The sequence below is a fragment of the Abramis brama genome (genome assembly GCF_963993115.1).
Source record: "Abramis brama genome assembly, chromosome: 7".
Lineage (NCBI taxonomy): Eukaryota > Metazoa > Chordata > Actinopteri > Cypriniformes > Leuciscidae > Abramis > Abramis brama.
The window spans coordinates 7,861,792-7,880,538 of NC_139969.1; the positions used below are offsets into that span (position 1 = coordinate 7,861,792).

At 36.9% G+C, this 18,747-nt stretch overlaps 1 protein-coding gene across 33 annotated transcripts in view; it reads right to left on the bottom strand.

Annotated features, from left to right (window-relative positions):
- Positions 1–18,379, bottom strand: part of mbnl1 (muscleblind-like splicing regulator 1) — a 56,222-nt gene extending 37,843 nt beyond the window's left edge. For 7 of the 33 annotated variants that reach the window (XM_084119893.1, XM_084119888.1, XM_084119875.1 and 4 more), the window contains exon 1: positions 14,874–15,013. The gene's annotated coding sequence lies outside the window, so the exon portion shown is untranslated. Of the gene's footprint in view, positions 1–3,850; positions 4,190–4,706; positions 4,933–14,873; positions 15,077–18,249 lie in introns of those variants that run through there. The other 26 variants (XM_084119889.1, XM_084119876.1, XM_084119901.1 and 23 more) reach the window with 18 other exon arrangements.
- Between the last annotated feature and the right edge of the window lie 368 nt (positions 18,380–18,747).

Below are 18,747 nucleotides of genomic sequence, written 5' to 3' on the forward strand. Positions count from 1 at the left end.
CAGTGAGCCAATCACAGGCAGAGATGTAGCAATGGTCCGGACGCATGCCAGTTGAGAGCAGCAGCTCAGTCTGAGAGAGGGTGAGAAGCGACACCTTTACAAAAATCTACCATCATTTCAACTTCAATGACATAATTATTCCATTTATTGTTAATAAAACCATGCAAGATTGGTATTTGCTACCAGTTCCGTAGAAACAAGAAAAGAAAATGAAAGAAATGACTAAATTTTTAAAAATTCATAACTAGAGACCAGAATAACAGAGACTTGAGAGTGGCCTCTTTTAACTTGGGCCAGTAAGAAACCACCTAGCAACCAATCAGAATACCTTAGCAACCATCCACAACAAAGTGCTAAAAACCTCTCTGAACAGGGTCTGCATGTGCAAGTATTTTTGTCATACATTTTTAGTATTTATTGCACAATGCACATTTCTTAATATTAAGCCTGAAATGTGTTTTAATATCACTATTAGTAAGGATAGTATGATCACTGTATAATATCAGTCTTTAAATGCAAGATATTTTAGCACAATCAAATATACTTAAGTATATCTTTAGTTGAACCTCAGCACTACATTTCTGGAAAACTAAAGTGTAGTAAGTACAAAATTAGTTTAATTTAGCAGATTTTAAGTTTATCATTTTAATATAACAAAAGTACAATTGCAGAGTATTTATAGTAAGCACAGTACATACATATGTAAATGTATTTGTAGTATATTTACTTAGCATAAAATAAATGTATTTCAAATATTATTATTTTATCAGAAATATGGTTACCATGGTACATTTTTGTAAGAGCACTGGTATGCTACCTTGGATCAAGTACATTATAAAAACAAACACACATACATACACACAAAACACAGCCCTGTTTATGGAATGACATATTTTAATCCGATAAGACATTCAGTGTGGAAGCAAACTGGATCCTGGGAACACTGAATACTCAAAATAGGCTAAATGATTTTGTGAAATGAAAAGTAAGTGATCGTGCTGCTAGATAATGTGAATTCATGAGCCTTGCAGCGTGATTCTGATCTTGCATTAAACAGGCTCATGCCTGCGTTATCTGTGTTTACTGAGAAGAGGAATAATCACCATGACAATTAAAGAAAATTCATGCTCAGACTTGGATCCCACTTTAAGATCCTAGTCTTCACTTGATCATAACGATGCTGTTTCTTTGGTCCAACTTTTCTTTTTTGGTTAAATGATTTGGCTATTAAGTCACCGTCCATCTCCCACAATCCTTTGCGGTGGAATAACAGAATTCTTAGAAGTTGCTGCAAGGTCAAACAAGGAGAGAAAATAAGAACGAGAGAGAGAGAGAGAGAGAGAGAGAGAGAGAGAGAGAGAGAGAGAGAGAGAGAGAGAGAGAGAGAGAGAGAGAGAGAGAGAGAGAATGATCTGGAAGTATGCCAATCAAAGCCCATTAAAAAGTCAAACATTTTTGCCACTGGGAGGAGAACTGGATGTTATGTTCTCTTTTAACAAGTGGAAACTATTTCAATGATTCACAAGAATGAGATATTAAATGTTTCATTCTTTTTGCACTTTGGCTCATGGCTTTATTTACGTCTGTACTGATGTCTAATATGCTCCTGCTGGTGAAAAAATGCCTGATTGAACATTTTTATTTCCAGTGGCTCTGTTTGTTATTTGGCAGCAGTGCGATATTAAAGGACTGATCTTTAAATGGAGGAATTATAATTAAAGGTTAAAATCAGTCTGAGTTTAGTCTGTTTAGGAAACAAAAACAAACTCTGCCTGCATAGATCTTTGACTCTTCAAATATGTATCATATTAATATTGAAACAGCAGTGTTTTATGAGCCTGGTTCACATATGTAAACATAACAGCTAATACCTAAGTATATGGGAAACTGTTACCGTTTAAGGATCTAAAAGTATGATGACCTGCACCAACACTTTTATAAACAGAACCATATACTGTAGGAACTAAAAACTAGAAACAAGAAGGATTTTTACAGGATGATGTCATAGAACCTGAAAGTTCCACAAAGAACTTAATATATTCTCTAGTTCTTTAGAAAACCATAAGATGAACTTGAAGAACACAGAAACCAATCAGCTGATCTAAAAAACTTGATGAATGTAGCATCAAGAACTTCTACAAATCTCTAAAGAACCAAATACAACCAAAAATGGCAAAAAATACAAAATATTCAGCCAAAAATGATTTTTACTAAATTAAAGTTCTGTTGAACCTAATGTGATGCACATCACCTTTATTTTTATGACCAAACCTTAAAAATAAACATTCAAAAACAAACCTGTACGTTTATTTCAGAAAAATCCCAAAACCACATAACTACAACCTTAAAGTACAGCTCATTTTTCAGAACCTATCAGACTCCACCACAATCTGAGATATAGAGTGGATCTTTATGGTGTCGCTCTGCAATTCAGAACTCAAATGCTTCTGATCTGGAATCAGGCAAGATGTGAACGCTCTAAAATACTGATTATATTTACTCCAAATTCAGCAGAACCCAAATCAGCATTTTTTTTCCATGCATGAAGGAACTGGCCTGAATCTGGGTGGAGTAAAGGATCAGAAAGGTGTGCGGGCAGCAGAGATGGTTATCTAAACCACAGCATTACATCGTTTGACTCAGACGTGTGTAGGTGATGATTGCCATGTTGGAAAGGGTTGAAAATAGTATCATCACCATGGTTACACAGCACAAAGCCCTTCTACCCAGTAACTCAGAAACATGCACGGTTTATAAACCCTCAAATGTTCTGCAAAGCTGTGAGAATCGAAAAGGTCGAAGGTTAATGGTTTTCAATATATTATTTATTAACTATTCAAATGACAATGGTTCAGTATGGTAAGACTTCGAGCTTTATAAAACACAAGTATTTTTCTACAACGCCCTCTAGATGTTAAGCGCATAAACATCTTGATACATTCAACATGCAGTCGTCATCAGACATATTTCATTAGTGGCATTAAAGACAGCAGACATCATTAGCATGCAAAAACACAAAGCATTCCTTGGCAAATGAAAGTCTAGCATCTGAAAACCACAGAAAAGCAAGAATGTTACTGAGACAAAAAGCAAGAAAACCCTAGGATAAGATGTGATGGCGCAAACAACCAGATGTGCTACGATACCTAACGCAGGTGCAATATGTTTATCGTCGCAACAGGGTGACAATTTATTTTAAGGTGACGTCGTTACACTTTACTACATGTAATTACTATAGTAATAACAGTAAATGATGCATATTTACAAGTAACTAACCCTAAACCAAACCCTAACCGTTAACTTTATAGTAAGTACATGCAGTTAATTAGTTTTACGCAGTACTTATTTGAGTAAGTACTATGTAACTATGTCACCTTAAATAAAGTGTAACCTATAATAGCTAGCATTAAATATGTTTGCATCCATGATTACTCACTGTTTACATTGCTAATGCAGAATTCTGCTAAAAAAAGATTTAGAGCTAGTCTGAACAGAATCGGAAGTGAATTACAGAGAACTAAAGTGAAGTGTGCTTCCCTATAAAGTCTCCATGTGCTTATTTTCTTGACACTTTCACTTTCTCAACTACAGCGTGCCGTCGACAAAACCCGAAGACTTGGCGCCAGACCACCCCGGACAGATTATTTGTTTATTTTCCTTCCTCCCCCTCCAAAAAAACATGATCTTCAAACAACTGAAACAATGGCTTTAATCACACACACCCTTCTCAGCGACGATATTCTTCTCTCATTTTCTGATTTCTAACAGTCTGCAGCACGATGAAACAATAACCCGCCTATGAAGTGCCCTAAAAGTCAGCATAACCTGTTCTTAAGCAATCTTTTCTTACATGTTTACGTTTCCCTTTAGCGCAGGAAAACCACCGCAAGCAGCCGACGCGCAGACTTGCGAGAGCTCGAATCCATATGTTTCTCTCTGCAGTGAGAGCGTGTTCAGCGTTTACTTACATGACTGCATGGAAGAGTGACGCACTCAGACAGAAGTGAAAACCTGCGTCAACATCTCTCTCCCCTCTCTTTTCCCTCTCGCAGACAGTTACGCTCTCGCACACACGCCCCTGTGCAGTCCCAGGGTGCCTGACTGGGTCCTACCGCTCTGAAATCTAGCACGAGCCATATTAGGAAACAGCAGTTAAACATGTCACACGTAATTTACATGTGGGGGGAGTGGAAAGAAGCTCTCGGGCTCTTACGACAGAGCCCAAGAGCGTATGCAAAAAAAAAGAAGAAGAAAAAAAACATGCACACGCTGGGTACGTGCATAAAACAAACAGAAGGGAAGTGAGACCCGAGAGGGGGGCTTAAAAAAGGAGAAGTGCTCTCAGGCTCAACAGTTAACCAATCGCACGGTTGCCACTGTCTAAACAAGTAGCCGGTCGCGGAGAGGTGGGGGAGTACCTGCGCGAGGGACGTTTCCTGCCAGACGCACACGCACAGATGCAACCGCAACTTTTAAGTACGCGGAAAAACACTGCTGAGATTTGTTTGCAGTCCCCAAGACATAACAAACTGCAGTTAACCACAAAAGCACCCTATAAAGTCAAAGGCAGCCCACACACACACAGAACAACCCCCCATCCTCACACAGCAAGCGTGCAAAAGTGGTGCAATGCTTCAAGCCTCGGCTGTTAGAACAGCGAAAGAGAGACAGACAGGAACGTGAGCGCGAGAAAAAGCAGTTCTTACCTCTCACATCATGATTACTATTGAGTGCGCGTATGTGTGTGAGATAGATCAGACACGGGCGGCAGGCCGCGACAGCAGAGCCTCAGGCACCGGGTGGACCATTCTCAGAGAGGAGGAGAAAGAGAGAGAGAGACAGATAGAGAGACAGAGCGCGTGTGGCTGCTGGTTGCGCCACTGTGTGTGTGAGTGTGTGTGTGAGCCTGCGAGAGCGAGAAACATCAGCACTGCGCAGAGCACTGAACTCAAGCGCCAATCACGCTCACTGGAACCGCCCACCCACACAACCAGGAAGCGCTGCTGCTAATGCTTTGAGTTCCTAACCAAAGAGAGAAGAAAATGAGAAGGGGAGGGGACAAAAGGAAGGAAAGGGAGGTAAAGAAAAGAAAACGAGTGTTCTTGTGAGATTACATCGTGCCTTCCCAGGAGCCTGTCTGCGTTCAACTCCAGCTCCAGACTGCAGTGGGACACGCATACACACACAGCTGTACACCTGGTGCATTGTGCGACAAAGTTATCTGCTGCTAGGAAAGAGAGAATTTGGGCTTCGTTTGACTCTGAATATGGGTTACGGTCATTTCAGGAGAGAAACATATCATCGCAGTGACTCTGCATGAGGCGTTTTCTCTATAATCTGCTTTGAAAAGCATGATATATTTACACCATAAGCTATTTATTAAACGACACAAAGGAGAACTGGGTTGCCTTAATTTATTTCACTGATGTTAATACTAACAAACTCCCACATGGCCGGGAATTTAGAACTTCAAACTAAACAATATTTTCCTGGAGGGCCATAAAGTGTTGAAACTCGGGCATTAATTCATTATCTTCTGAAAAAAAAAAAGAAAAAAATGCTTTATAGCATTATTTGCATACTTGAGCCTCGCCCAGCAACGACTGCGGTTATGACTCCATCAGACTACTGGAAAAATGGTACATAGCTCACAATGGAATAATTATTATAAGAAAAGACGATCAGCTTTTTTTTGTGTGCAAAAGTCAATAGAAAAGAACACTTTGCTGTTGTTCACACACACTAAACACAAGGAATTCTTTAGAACTGATTAGAGATTCACTTACGCAGGCGGTTCACGGATATGTGGAAAGCTCAGGTGTGTGCATGTGCATGGCAGAAAACTGCTAAAAAGGGCTATACACCAGTGTTACTTTAGTATTATTTATATACTTTACTTTAAAAACTTAATTTAAGTTTTAGTAATTTAGTTTTTTTGCTTTTGTCATTATTTTTTGTGTTTTTAGCTTTGCAGATTTTCAACCTGCTTTGTATTGCTACATTGTTGGTAGTAAATTAATGTTTATCAATCAATCAATCAATCATTTATTTATAGAGCACATTTAAGACACAACCTGAAGTTGACCAAAGTGCTTTACAAGGAATAAAAGAGACACAAAAATAAAACCAATATACATACATAAATACCAGACAAGACAAAAAGCACTCAATAGAATAAAAGAAAAATCCAGGAAGACAAACTACAGAGTGTTAAAAGCCAAGGTGAATAAATGCTGAGATTTAAAAGTACAGATAGATGGAGCATGCCTAATAGAAGGAGGAAGCTTCGGCCCAGCAGCGGCAAAAAACATGATCACCACGTTTTTTAAGTTTTACTTTAGGGACTGTAAGACGGCCAAGGTCAGAGGATCTCAGGTTTCTGGATGGAGTGTACGGAGTCAAAAGATCCGTTAAATATTGAGGTGCCAAATTATTCAGAGTTTTATAGACGAATAATACAATTTTAAACTCAATCCTATACTTTACCGGAAGCCAGTGCAGAGACATTAAGATAGGTGTTATGTGGTCGTACTTTCGCCTTCCCTTCAAGTAGTCTAGCGGCTGCGTTTTGAACCAACTGCAGACGAGAGATGGAAGCCTGAGAAATGCCATGTTTATTCATTCACAATGTTACCCTGACCAAGAAATTTACCTTTATTTATCAGCAAAAATCCTTTTGACAGCTTCAGGGCTTTTGTAAAAGAAATGGCAGTTTCTTTGTCCTAAAACACTGTGTTAGTGGTCATCCAGTTCGAAATGTTAACTACAAATTATGATTCTTTGCCGCCTTTAGCCGCTGCCTAAAACTAAATTTTACTAAAGGTTAACTCTTTGAATTCTTGTACCTGGGAACAATACAAGTCAACACTATTATGAATAAAAGTTTGCTAAGAGGTATTAAGGCGGTATTTGACTCTGGTAAGTGTATCCATAGCAGACTGGTGGCAGTGGCCTTGGACGGCAACAAGCCCAGTGCATTAAAAATCAAATATAAAAAAAATTCAACTGTCTATAGTATAGGCAGCCGAATTGTATTGAAAGCCCATTTTTCCAGTGGTGGAGTATCCCTTATTTCACTTAAGTTTTTTAAGTTAAGTTTAGGTTTTTCCATCTAATATTTATATTCTAATGTATTTCAGATTTATTTCAATTAACAAAAATATTTTTTTTTTTTAGTTTTAGTTAATAATAACAACACTGTTATACATACAGTGGACATACTAGTCTTTTAGACAGATGTTTGTTTTCTATATCTATTATCAACAGCCTCAGAATCACTTTTAACCACATTTAGCAACACATTAACAACTAAACTGAATATTCATATTCATATAGTTGAACAGAAATTAATATTCAGTGCAGCTTGAGCTCTATGTGACATACTGTTACAATTAACAGAGAAAATCATTTCAACTTGGCAAGTTGTCCCATTTTGCAGCTCATTCAGGCCAAATCTGTTGTTTTTAAGTAATAAAAAATTATTGCAGAATGCGGAAAGAGAAAACAAAATGTCAATCAAAATTTCTTTATGTCCAAAAGAAATTTATATTGATAATTTGAGTAACTGGTTAGATGGAAATCATTTTACAGATAAAAAAAAAAGTTGAATATATACTAGGTGCTTTAAACAAAACCCTAAGTATCTTTCAAAGATTTGATACTTGAACCTTTGGCAACTAAACTTAACTAAATGAAGCTAAATGAAAGACTACTGCACCAGTTTAAACTCAAGTTTAGAAAGTTTAAATTCAGACTGTAAATTCAGTAAATGTGGATTCTGTAACATTTGTCATGTACATTTATACCATAAATAACCTATTATGCATATGCCTATTTTAGCATCTACCATAGTTTCAGATTTGTGCTTGTATCTTATGTGTAAATAATAATAATAATAATAATAATAATAATAAAAACATACCCTTACTTGAATATAAATGGAAATAACTTTTGTAAATTATTGTATAAAGTATAATTGTAAAGTTGATTTCCCCATGTCTAGACATCAGGGTGGTTCACCTAATAAATGAAATTTTGGTCATACACAATTACCACAGCAATGTTACTAGTTACCTAATAATTTAAAACAGTCATGTGAACTACACTATAGGCCCGATATCAAAATGGTTAGCCTGTTCAGGTACCCTCTGGCTGGCATCAGCAATAAATTTATGATAATTTATGCTGTTGACTCCAAGACCAAGGGAACAGTCCAACTCTGGTTTATATTAACAACCAGACACACACATACACTCTCATTTCACTCTGCCTACCTCTTTCCCCATTTCCCTCAACTGACCGATTCATTCAGATATTACACATAGGGAAAATATGTCTTATCCAGTAATTCTTGTCTTCTTCCTTTCCGTATACTTTTGTGTCCTCATACTTTTAAAAGGTTGTTTTAATATTAAGAGTGACGATAGTGGCAAAAATAGTCACACAGTAAGAGAATATGGTCATACTTTCCACTGAAACGACTTTCACTCACTCTCAAGTTGTATGACAAATGGAACTCTATTAGCAGACTGTTCAAATGGCCAAACACTCTCAAGTTTTGCATCCGCATAATTTTACATGTGCATTTCTCTAAATGACTGTGTATGGGTGAGAACCAGTGGGCAGATCAAAAATAACTAGCTAAAAGTATCTATGCTGGTAACTTTTTCTACCATCTTAAAAAAAATTCAGTGTAACCCAACTTTACTTTATTGTTTTCAAAACAGTCCAAGCTTTGAATTCATTTCAGTAATTCAGTTTTTTTCACAGTGATTCATGTAAATAATCATGTAAATACTGAAAGCTCCTCTACAACACTAAACTTTCGACTTTACTTTTATAAGAGTAGGGGGTTGAATAAAAGATTGAATTTCTTTCAAAAACTAGTAGTAGTGGTAGTGTGTATTTATAAAGATATTAAATAGCTAAAAGGTAGTTTTTGTATGTTGGAGCGCAGCTAGCTACTTTTTCAAAAGGGCAGCTTTATATTAATAATGTAACTACTTTATTATGATTATCTTGTAGTTTGGCAAGCTACAGTTTCAGAGTAATTTCCCCAACAACACACACACACACACACACACACACACACACACACACACACACACTAAATGGGGACATTCCATAGACGTAATGTTTTTTATACAGTACAAACTTTATATTCTGTCCTCTTACACTAACACTACCCCTAAACCTACCCATCACACAAAACTTTCTGCATTTTTACATTTTTTTTAAAAACCTTTAATTACTTTTTATACCAGATTTACAAATGAAGACGTTCCTAAAGGGTGTTTATTTGAGATTTTGTCAGGTTTTGGCCACTTCTGGGAACAAATTATTCCCCAAAATATAGTTAAATAGGTAGGTACACACACACACACACACACACTCGCACAATGAATGCATATTTATGTGGACCGTGTTTTTGTGTGGAATCTGTATGTGAACATAATACGGTATCTAACAATTTATATCAATGGATAGAAAAGTGAGTTAAAGCCCGAGATGACTGGGGTGACCCGATTTATGTTGGTTTGGCTTCATGACATCAGAACATTCACAGTTTTCTTGACCTCTCTTTGCCAAATACACTGACTCACCAAACAGACATCTAGACGCACACATGATCGTCAAACACGCATTCAGAAGGAATTTTCTTACTGCAATCACACAGATGTCCTCCTCTCTCTCTCTCCCTCAACCCCTTATACTGTACCATCTCTCACAGGTTTCTCTTCAATGCTTTACCATTTACAGCTTAAACATGTCTGAGCAAACAAGCCGAAGAAAGGAGTGAAAGTGTTTAGGCGTGGCTGTTTACACAGAAGTCAAAGTAATTGGGATTGGTAGTTTATAGTTTACTGAAAGAGCGTATATTGGTGTAAAGTGTAAAGTAGATGTCTGACTATTGATATAAAGTCTGATACTCAATGCAGCATATTCCGACAAAGAACACTTAGTTGAGACAGGAAAAGATTGTCTGACCTGCACTAACCTTCAAAAGTTTGGGAGTGGTAAGAATTTCAAAATGTTTTTGAAAGAAGTCTGTCATGCACACCAAGACTGCATTTATTTGATAAAAAATACAGTAATAACAATAATATTGTGAAATATTATTACAAATTTAAAATAAATGTTTTCTATTTTAACATTGTTTTGCTTTGCGAGACAGGAGTGCAGTTGTCAAAGATGTCCGTCTAGCGCATATTTACATAGAAAACAATGGAAAAGGTGTGCAGAAAATGTGTTCTGTATGAACTGCTATGAACGATTCGCGTCGGGTGGTTCTTTACCTCCACGTCGTGCATTAAAATCGTTTAATGCACAGCCGTGAATTATCCCGCTTATACCATGTTCATTTGCATTGACAACTTAAAGCTGTTATTGATGTTTGCAGTGCAATATTTGCTCGTAAGGGTAAAAATTACTGTTATTTTAATCAGATACGACTTGTTAGATCTAACATTCTGCCCGCTTTGAATCAGACACAGAGATAAAGTAGTGCATAAGATTACATTTATTTAAATTAATGAAATATAGCATTTATTTGAATTAATTATAGAGAGAGCGCGTGCGAGAGAGATGAGATTTGCGTACCTGCGTCTGTTCAGCGTATCTCTCTATTAAAAATGAAGCTGTGAGTTTAATTACTTCAAAATTGTTGCTGAGAAATATAATTTAGCAAATATAGAACGGTGATTAAACGGTCAGGTCAGACAGACCATGGTATAAATGTTTATAAATGCAGCCCAAGCATACATACAGGCCTATAGAATGGTGCGTAAACAAATTTACAAGGAAAAAAATTATAAATCAGCTCCATATCGGATTCCAAGTGATCAAGGGCTGAGTGCGTTCCATTTAAACCCATTACAAGGGTCCCGCCAGTAGTGGGCACTCATGCAACATAAGCAATGACGCATATCCGAGTGAACAAGAAGGAGGGAACTTAGAAGTCATAAATTGACTTAAACGCAGCCACTGACCGTGTTTTTTCATGATAAAACTGTAAAGCTGCTTGCTTTAAAGCATTATATTGTATAAAGTGCTATATAAATAAACGTGACTTGACTGGAGTGCCGGATTGTAGAGCTGGTGCAAACATGTCTGCAGCATCGCTATGATCAGATGCTTTCTTAACTGCTGTTTTCTCACACTGTCATTTTTTGTTCTGTGTTTATTTTATTACTGAGTGGAGTATATCGGGGCCTTTACACCACATCCACTGGGTCTGGCTTTGGTGGAGAAAAAGTCCCTGCTGATGTTAAAAAAAACATTTGGAGATCACAGAGTTACTCATGCAGCTTGTGTGAAACCGGGGCCATTTTGAATTGTGCAAAATATGAAAGTCACACCTGTACATGGTGCAGAGACAGGAAGTTCGCCTTTTGAACAGGAAATGAAAACCATGAGGTGACAAAGACAACTGCGGCACCATCTTTATCAACCTTCAAGGGGGAGATCATTGCACGACGCCTCCGTTTGCCTCATTTTCAACAGTAGCTCCTGAATATGTGCCAACAAAGTACAGACACACACACTCTGTGCACAAAAAAGCTCAGTGTTTTATAGCGATGCCTGTTTCTCTCTCTTTCTCTCGTCTCAGCACTGGTATGTGTCAGGATACTGTAAATTGTGCTGGCTGGTGGATGTGAACTCTTGCTGGGTTAGAGAATATTCTCGTTACTCAGTAAGTCTGGACACCTCTGTACAGCTCATCTCGCCATCGAATAACCTCATATAAACCCGGCAAACCACACCCTTTCTCTTTCCGTTCGCTCACATAATTTATATTTTATCACATTATCTGCACAGAAATACTCGAAGCTAAATGATCTATTAAATTATTCAGTAACATCCCTGCTTTACGGAATATTATGCTGTTTCTCAGCATATTTTGCTGGACGCAAAGATGAAGCTTACAGACATCAGCCATCATCTGAATAGCATAAATGTGACTCAGGTTTCAGAGTTGGGCATCTCCGTCTAGATGCATTGCTGAAAGTCACCGGTGATGTTTCACATGTCCTTGATAAAAGCAGCATTGTGCTGGCCTACTTTACTGATTTATCGAAGGCATTCAGGCCTTGTGTTACTAAAGCACCCAAACTAAAGCAGTGCCCTACATCACAATGCTAGAACCACTTTTCTAGCAGAATTATCTTTGATGATACAATAATCGGTTTGCAAACACTGTTAAAGGATTTCTCAAGCTGCCGGTTCATTATGTAGCTCTGAATAATCTAAAGCAGTGGTAAACGGAAATGCTAAGACAGCAAAACGTAAGGTGTTTTCCAGGTTTACTGATCTCAGGGGGCCTATCTACACATTGGTAGCAACACAGATGCTTTATATACAGCTAAATGTATACAGTTCTGTTGTGCAGCATTTTATTTGACAAAAAGAAAAGTTGCAATGTTTTGTTGTAAATTAATTGTTATATTTTCAGTTGATTGCATTTTATAATCTTGATTAAATTGTTAAAGTTTATATAAATTTGTATGAATTCATAAAACACAGAATAAAATGTGACCCTGGACCACAAAACCAGTCATATGTGTCAATTTTTTGAACTTGAGATTTATACATCATCTGACGTATATGATTGATGTATGGTTTGTTAGGATAGGATAATATTTGGCCGAGATACAACTATTCGAAAATCTGGAAAATGAGGGTGCAAAAAAATCTAAACATTGAGAAAATCGCCTTTAAAGTTGTCCATTTATGTTAGCGATTGTGCTGCATTCACTCACAAAAATAAATGTTTTATATATTTACAGTTGGAAATTTACAAAATATCTTCATGGAACATGATCTTTACTTAATATCCCAATGATTTTTGGCATAAAAGAAAAATCGATAATTTTGACCCATACAATGTTTTATTGGCTATTGTCACAAATATATCCGTGCGACTTATGACTGGTTTTGTGATCCAGGGTCACAAATGGAAAATACAGAATTTTAGGGGAAAATAAAATGGTTTTCATGGTTTTATAAATTAAAAGTTAGCTACTCTATGGAGTTTAATTGTGAACAAACAAGTTTACATTCATTATCAAGGTCTAACAAGTATGTGGAAAACATTTCCTTCCGCATTAATGGTAAATAAATATTGTGATAAATATCGATATTGTAAGACATGGGAAAAAAATATTGTGATAATATTTTTGCCCATATCGCCCAGCCCTATATATATATATATATATATATATATATGTATATATATATATATATATATATATATATATATATATATATATATATATATATATATATATATATATATGTATGTGTGTGTGTGTGTGTGTGTGTATATATATATATATATATATATATATATATACACACACACACACACACACACACACACACATACATATATATATATATATATATATATATATATATATATAAAATATATATATATATTATATAAAAATAAATAAATCTCATGCCTTCTTCATTAAGTTACAATTAATTTATAAAATATATTGTTCTTTATGTACTACACCTATTTGACATTAAAAGTTAGACCAAAGACTCCACAGATGCTAAATTAGGAAACTAAACTAGTTTCACTCGCTCAAACTGTTAAAACAGCGAGAAAACAGGAAGTTTATGAGTAACTGTGAGTGAGAAGTTCTCAGTTTGCAAACGTCCTCTTTTGGACTTGCAAAACCTTACAAAGCCTAACACTGTTTGACCCAATGTGTGTTGAGAAAGAAGCATTTCATTTACTTTGAGAGATGTGTTAAGACTGAGAGAAACAGGAAGAAATGACAACAGCTCACAATGACTAAACAGAACGGCTGCTCATCTCCTCCCGCCAAATATTATCAGCAGCTACAGATGTATCGCACTAAACAAAGCGCAAAATATCACGTCAGACCTTACATAAACACCTCTCAAGAGTGTCCTAAAGAGAAAAACAGCTGAATGCACTTATACACTTTCAAAGCTCTAATACATTGAGGCAAATTCGCCGGTGTGTTTTATACGGCCAATGGCGTTTGGCAACAGATGCACAGCCTTGATTCTCTTGAAACGGACTTTAAATATAATCAGATAAGTTGTGGAGCAACATCAGAGTAGAGTGAGCAATTAGTAGCTATTATGACTCTTCAACAAGGTCCAGCAACTTCATAAAATGGAAATTTACAAAGTGCCAAAGACGCGTACGTAAAAGTCCATGTAAATAGTTTGCATACTAAAAACTGCACTTTTCACGAGACAAAGAGACACAAGAGGAAGCGATCAAGCATGTCAGAACACATGCTGTAAAAATTATAGTAATTTTAACAAAAAATAATGTACATTTTAAAGCGTACAATAAGTAACCTTACCATACACAGCGAAAAATACTTATTTTAATATATACAAAAATATGAATAATTATACTAATTGCATCATATTGTAATGTACTAATTACTAAATGTATAGTATTTAATATAATATTTATATGCTTATGTTTATGTGACCTGTAAAATATATAGTGACCAAAATGCCTGAAACATATATTATTTTACGGTCACAATCTGGCAAACAAATCAACCTGTTTAGTTTTTTTACCATAAATTACAGTGTACATTATATACATTCTGTATACATCAACAAATTGCTGAAACAACATTCAAAATTAAAAGTGTAAATCAGCAAACAACTCACAATTAAAAAAAGTCAAAAATCTACATCGCAGTGTGTAATTGTCAGCATTTCTAATATATATATATATATATAAAATTCAGTACGAAAAGCACATTTTTCCAGATATTCTCTCTCAGTCATAAAATTTAGCAATAGACGTAAACAAAACATTTTCAGTAAATGTGTATATTTGATTCTATTTGCATTTGGTTAGTTCTTACCCGTGTGTGGTGCAGTATCTCCACTGAGAGCGAGACAGGAACTCACACATGGGTCACCAGCCAATGTGGCTTACCGCAATGCATTCTGGGCCAGATACTAACGTATGCCCCGGTGTGTCACAGTGCACAACCAAGCAGAGAGTAGCATGCATGCAAAACACTGCATTAAGATGTGTAAGTGTGTGTGTTTATGGTTTCAATGTGTGATCACATGATAAAGCACGGACTGAAGCAACTGTGCGTATGTGTTTAGCGATCATTCTCTCTATCGCCATGGAAACCTACTTTTATCTTATTTGCATCTGGGTGTACCAGCCGCAGAGAGAGAGAGAGAGAGAGAGAGAGAGAGCTGTGTCATTTTCACCCAGAAAACCCTACTGCCCTCCTCAGAGACTCAAGAAGTTTGCCATAGAATCCACACTCGTTTCTCACACGTAAACACTTTCCCTGAGCGTAGTGAAAACACGGCTATAATCCTGATACTTATCAAAATCTCATACTAATTTACTTGTCCTAAAAGTCAAACCTTCAGAAAAGAGGAAACAACTCTCATACACTGCTAAAGATAGCCTTGCACAGGAAGAGGCTTGTGTTTGCTTTATACAGAAGCTCCGAAAAACTATTTGAACGTGAGTCACGCTTAAAAGTGGAACAAATGATTTGAAAACCTACTGTAACAAACTTCTTTTTGTGAAATGTTTTGCTTGAAAAATGTGTTTGTGCTGTCTTTCTTTAAAATAAATGCCAGCTGGTTTGTTATTTTCTTTTATAATGCAAATAAATGCATTCGTTGTTTTAGCATGTAAAACAATGTACGTGTGTGTGAAAGCATGTACTTGTGTTTGCATGTGAATTAGCATGCATGCATGCATTGTGTGTGTGTGTGTGAGGTTACTTGAGGTCTGCAGTTCACTCATGCCAGGTGTGTTATCTCAGAAGTTCCACATGACTGAGTCGATGGTAGAGTTCCTCTTCTAAACTCACTCACCTGATCTAAAAACACTCACACGTCTCACTAACACAACCCCTCGGGTGTTATTTACACTAATGACAGTGAGAAAGAGAGAGTAAAACAGATTCAAGGCTAGTATATTCATACAAAAAAGCCTCCATCCTAATGCCATTGAACAAACTTTTTGAGTTCTTATGATGCCATTGAAAAAAGTTTCCAGGTTAGCATGTTACAGCATTCCCAACACAGTTTTCTATCATAATGTGACGCATTCTGAGTGAAACAGATTATTCAATTAGAAAAAAAATATTGTAGGGCTTTCATGCCAGACATAAATGCAAGTAGATTGCCATAGATCGTGGAAGGCTACTTCACTTCTTCATTTTGAACTGGGGAATGGAAATCCAATGGTAACAGCTATGATAATCAATGATTTTATTTCCTCAGTACAGTCTTATTATTAACTAAAACTAAAACTAATAAAAGCCATTTGGTCACACTTTAGATTAGGGCCCAATTCTCACTATTTACTAATTATTAACTACGACTTTTGCCTCAAACTCCTAAATACTGCTTATTAAGTTAGTAAGGTAGTTGTTACGTTTAGGTATTGGGAAGGATTAAGGATTAAGGAATGTAGAATATGGTCAACTAAAGCGGCGTATGTTGCCAGTGGCTGGCGGGTTGGTCGCTAGTGGGCGTTCCCACAACTGGTACCTAGTAATGATAATGAATGACATTCACGGATGTTATTCCATGTTGTAGTCAACAAATCAGTTTTCTTGCAGTTAAAACAAACATTCTGGAGGGAAATGACTAATATATATGAAATCATATTAGTCTGACCTAGTCAAGCTCCACATCTGTGGATCTAATGGGTGGAGGGATAGAGATATGGGTAGGGTTAAGGTGTGGTCGGACCTTCTAGCTCCACCCATCACGCCCAGTTTATATCTAGAGAGAGGGAGCTGGACTTCACGCTCCGCCCATGGCTCTGCAGTGAGCAGCCTGTTGAGCCAAGAGCCATGGGAACCGAGCGAGGCCGGTGGAGCGAGTGTTAATGAGCGTCACCTGCGTGCCACACCGGTCTCCAGTCCCACGGAGGAGATCCGGAACACAGTGAAGGACGAGAGAGGACCAGGCCTGGACTTTATGTTGGTGCTGTATTTTAGTTTATTTACTTTCGAAATGTATTTTAGAACTTTACTTTTGTTCTTTATATCATGTTTATTTTATTTTATTATTAAAGCTGCTTAACATTCACCCGTTCCCGTCTCCTCCTTCCCTTATTAACAAACCCTGTAACAACAGGGCTTAACTGAAATAAGTTTATGTTGAAGCACCAACATTTCTAACTGAAATAAAAATATATTTTATATATTATTTATATTATTAAATATAAAATAAAATATGAAAATATAAGAATATCATCAAAATTTATTTAGTTTAAATAATAATAAAATTCCAATAAGTAAGTTCCAATTATGCTATTTTGAGGACTTTTTTAAAGATTCTCATGATGCCACAGAACTGTTATAAAAATTCCATATAAAAACATTTGTAAGTTCCAATGACAGTGGATTTCAACCTTTTTAACATCAAGGCCCCCCCACTGTCCACAACAATATTTAAAGTCCCCCCCCCCCCCCACACACTTCTTTTGTTGTTTTAGCTTATTTTAATGGTTGCTTTGTCTTATTTTAAATAATTGTAAGTCATCTTGAGACCCCCTTGGAAGTTTGTTTAGGTTCCCTAGCTGGCCCCGGCCTGTGGTTGCGAACCATTGACATAGGAGAACGTACTGTAGGAGACACTTAAAGTACCTATACTCCCATAAGAGAATCTTTGTAAGTACTTATTATGGAATAGAATAACTGTTTATGTTCCAATGATTCCAATGAACTTCCAAAGAGAAGCAATCTGTGGTTCTTGAAGGCACCAGAACAAAGATGGCTTTCCAAAGAACCATTCATCTACTGGTAAAACCGATGGACAGTACTTAAAACCAATACACTGTTCTGAACCAATGACGTAACAACAGAAATGTATTAATTTTAAAATAACCATTATAAGTATGTACAACAAAAAATTTGTGCAGATAAAATACTTTTCTCTGCTGAACCAAAGGTGCTTATAAGAACCTTTCGTGATGCAGAGAAAGACAGAAAAGGAGGAATGAAAAACGAGGTGCATGGAAAGCAAAGGCACACATGAAGAAATGAACCACAGAGAGTAAGAAAGCGTGCTCAACACACAATGCCTCATTTCAAACCTTTCCGTGCTCACTTCTATCCTGGCACGTCGCTGAATATCAGGACGCCAAATATCCTTAGCTTGTGAAATACCCATTCCAATAGCTTTCCCGAGCCACCGGTGGACAGGAAGTCCTCGTCTAGCCCTCTGAGTAATGGCACACGGTCTTACCTGACTCTGAGCCGCTCAGATCCAGTCCCGTATGTCCTCTCTTCTGTCTGCCGACAGGAAGCACACTCAGTCCGTCCCTATTTACAGTCCCCTGGCACTGCAGTACGGCTCACAGCTGGTGCATTCCTGCCTCAGCTGATGGAGAGAGGAGAGATAGAGAGCAGACACGGCAGGCAGCGAAAGAGGGAGAGAAAAGGAGAGAGTCAGAACGCAGTATGAACATGCTGTACAAATCATCTCCTGTGAATGTGAGGTCAGCAGATGCTGATCAGCCAATCAGAGTCCTGCTCTATAACAACTTGAGCTAACTTCATTATGTATTTCTTATTATTTCATCCGTTTGATTCATGAACAGAAGCACTGATTCGAAGCAGAAACATCAGCAGTTATTGATATCTCGCTGATGATACCTAGAGCAACAACTATTATGTAACAAGGCCATTTTCTTGTCCTAATGTCGGTTAGTCATCGCTCAAATGCAATTAAAATGCAGTTAAA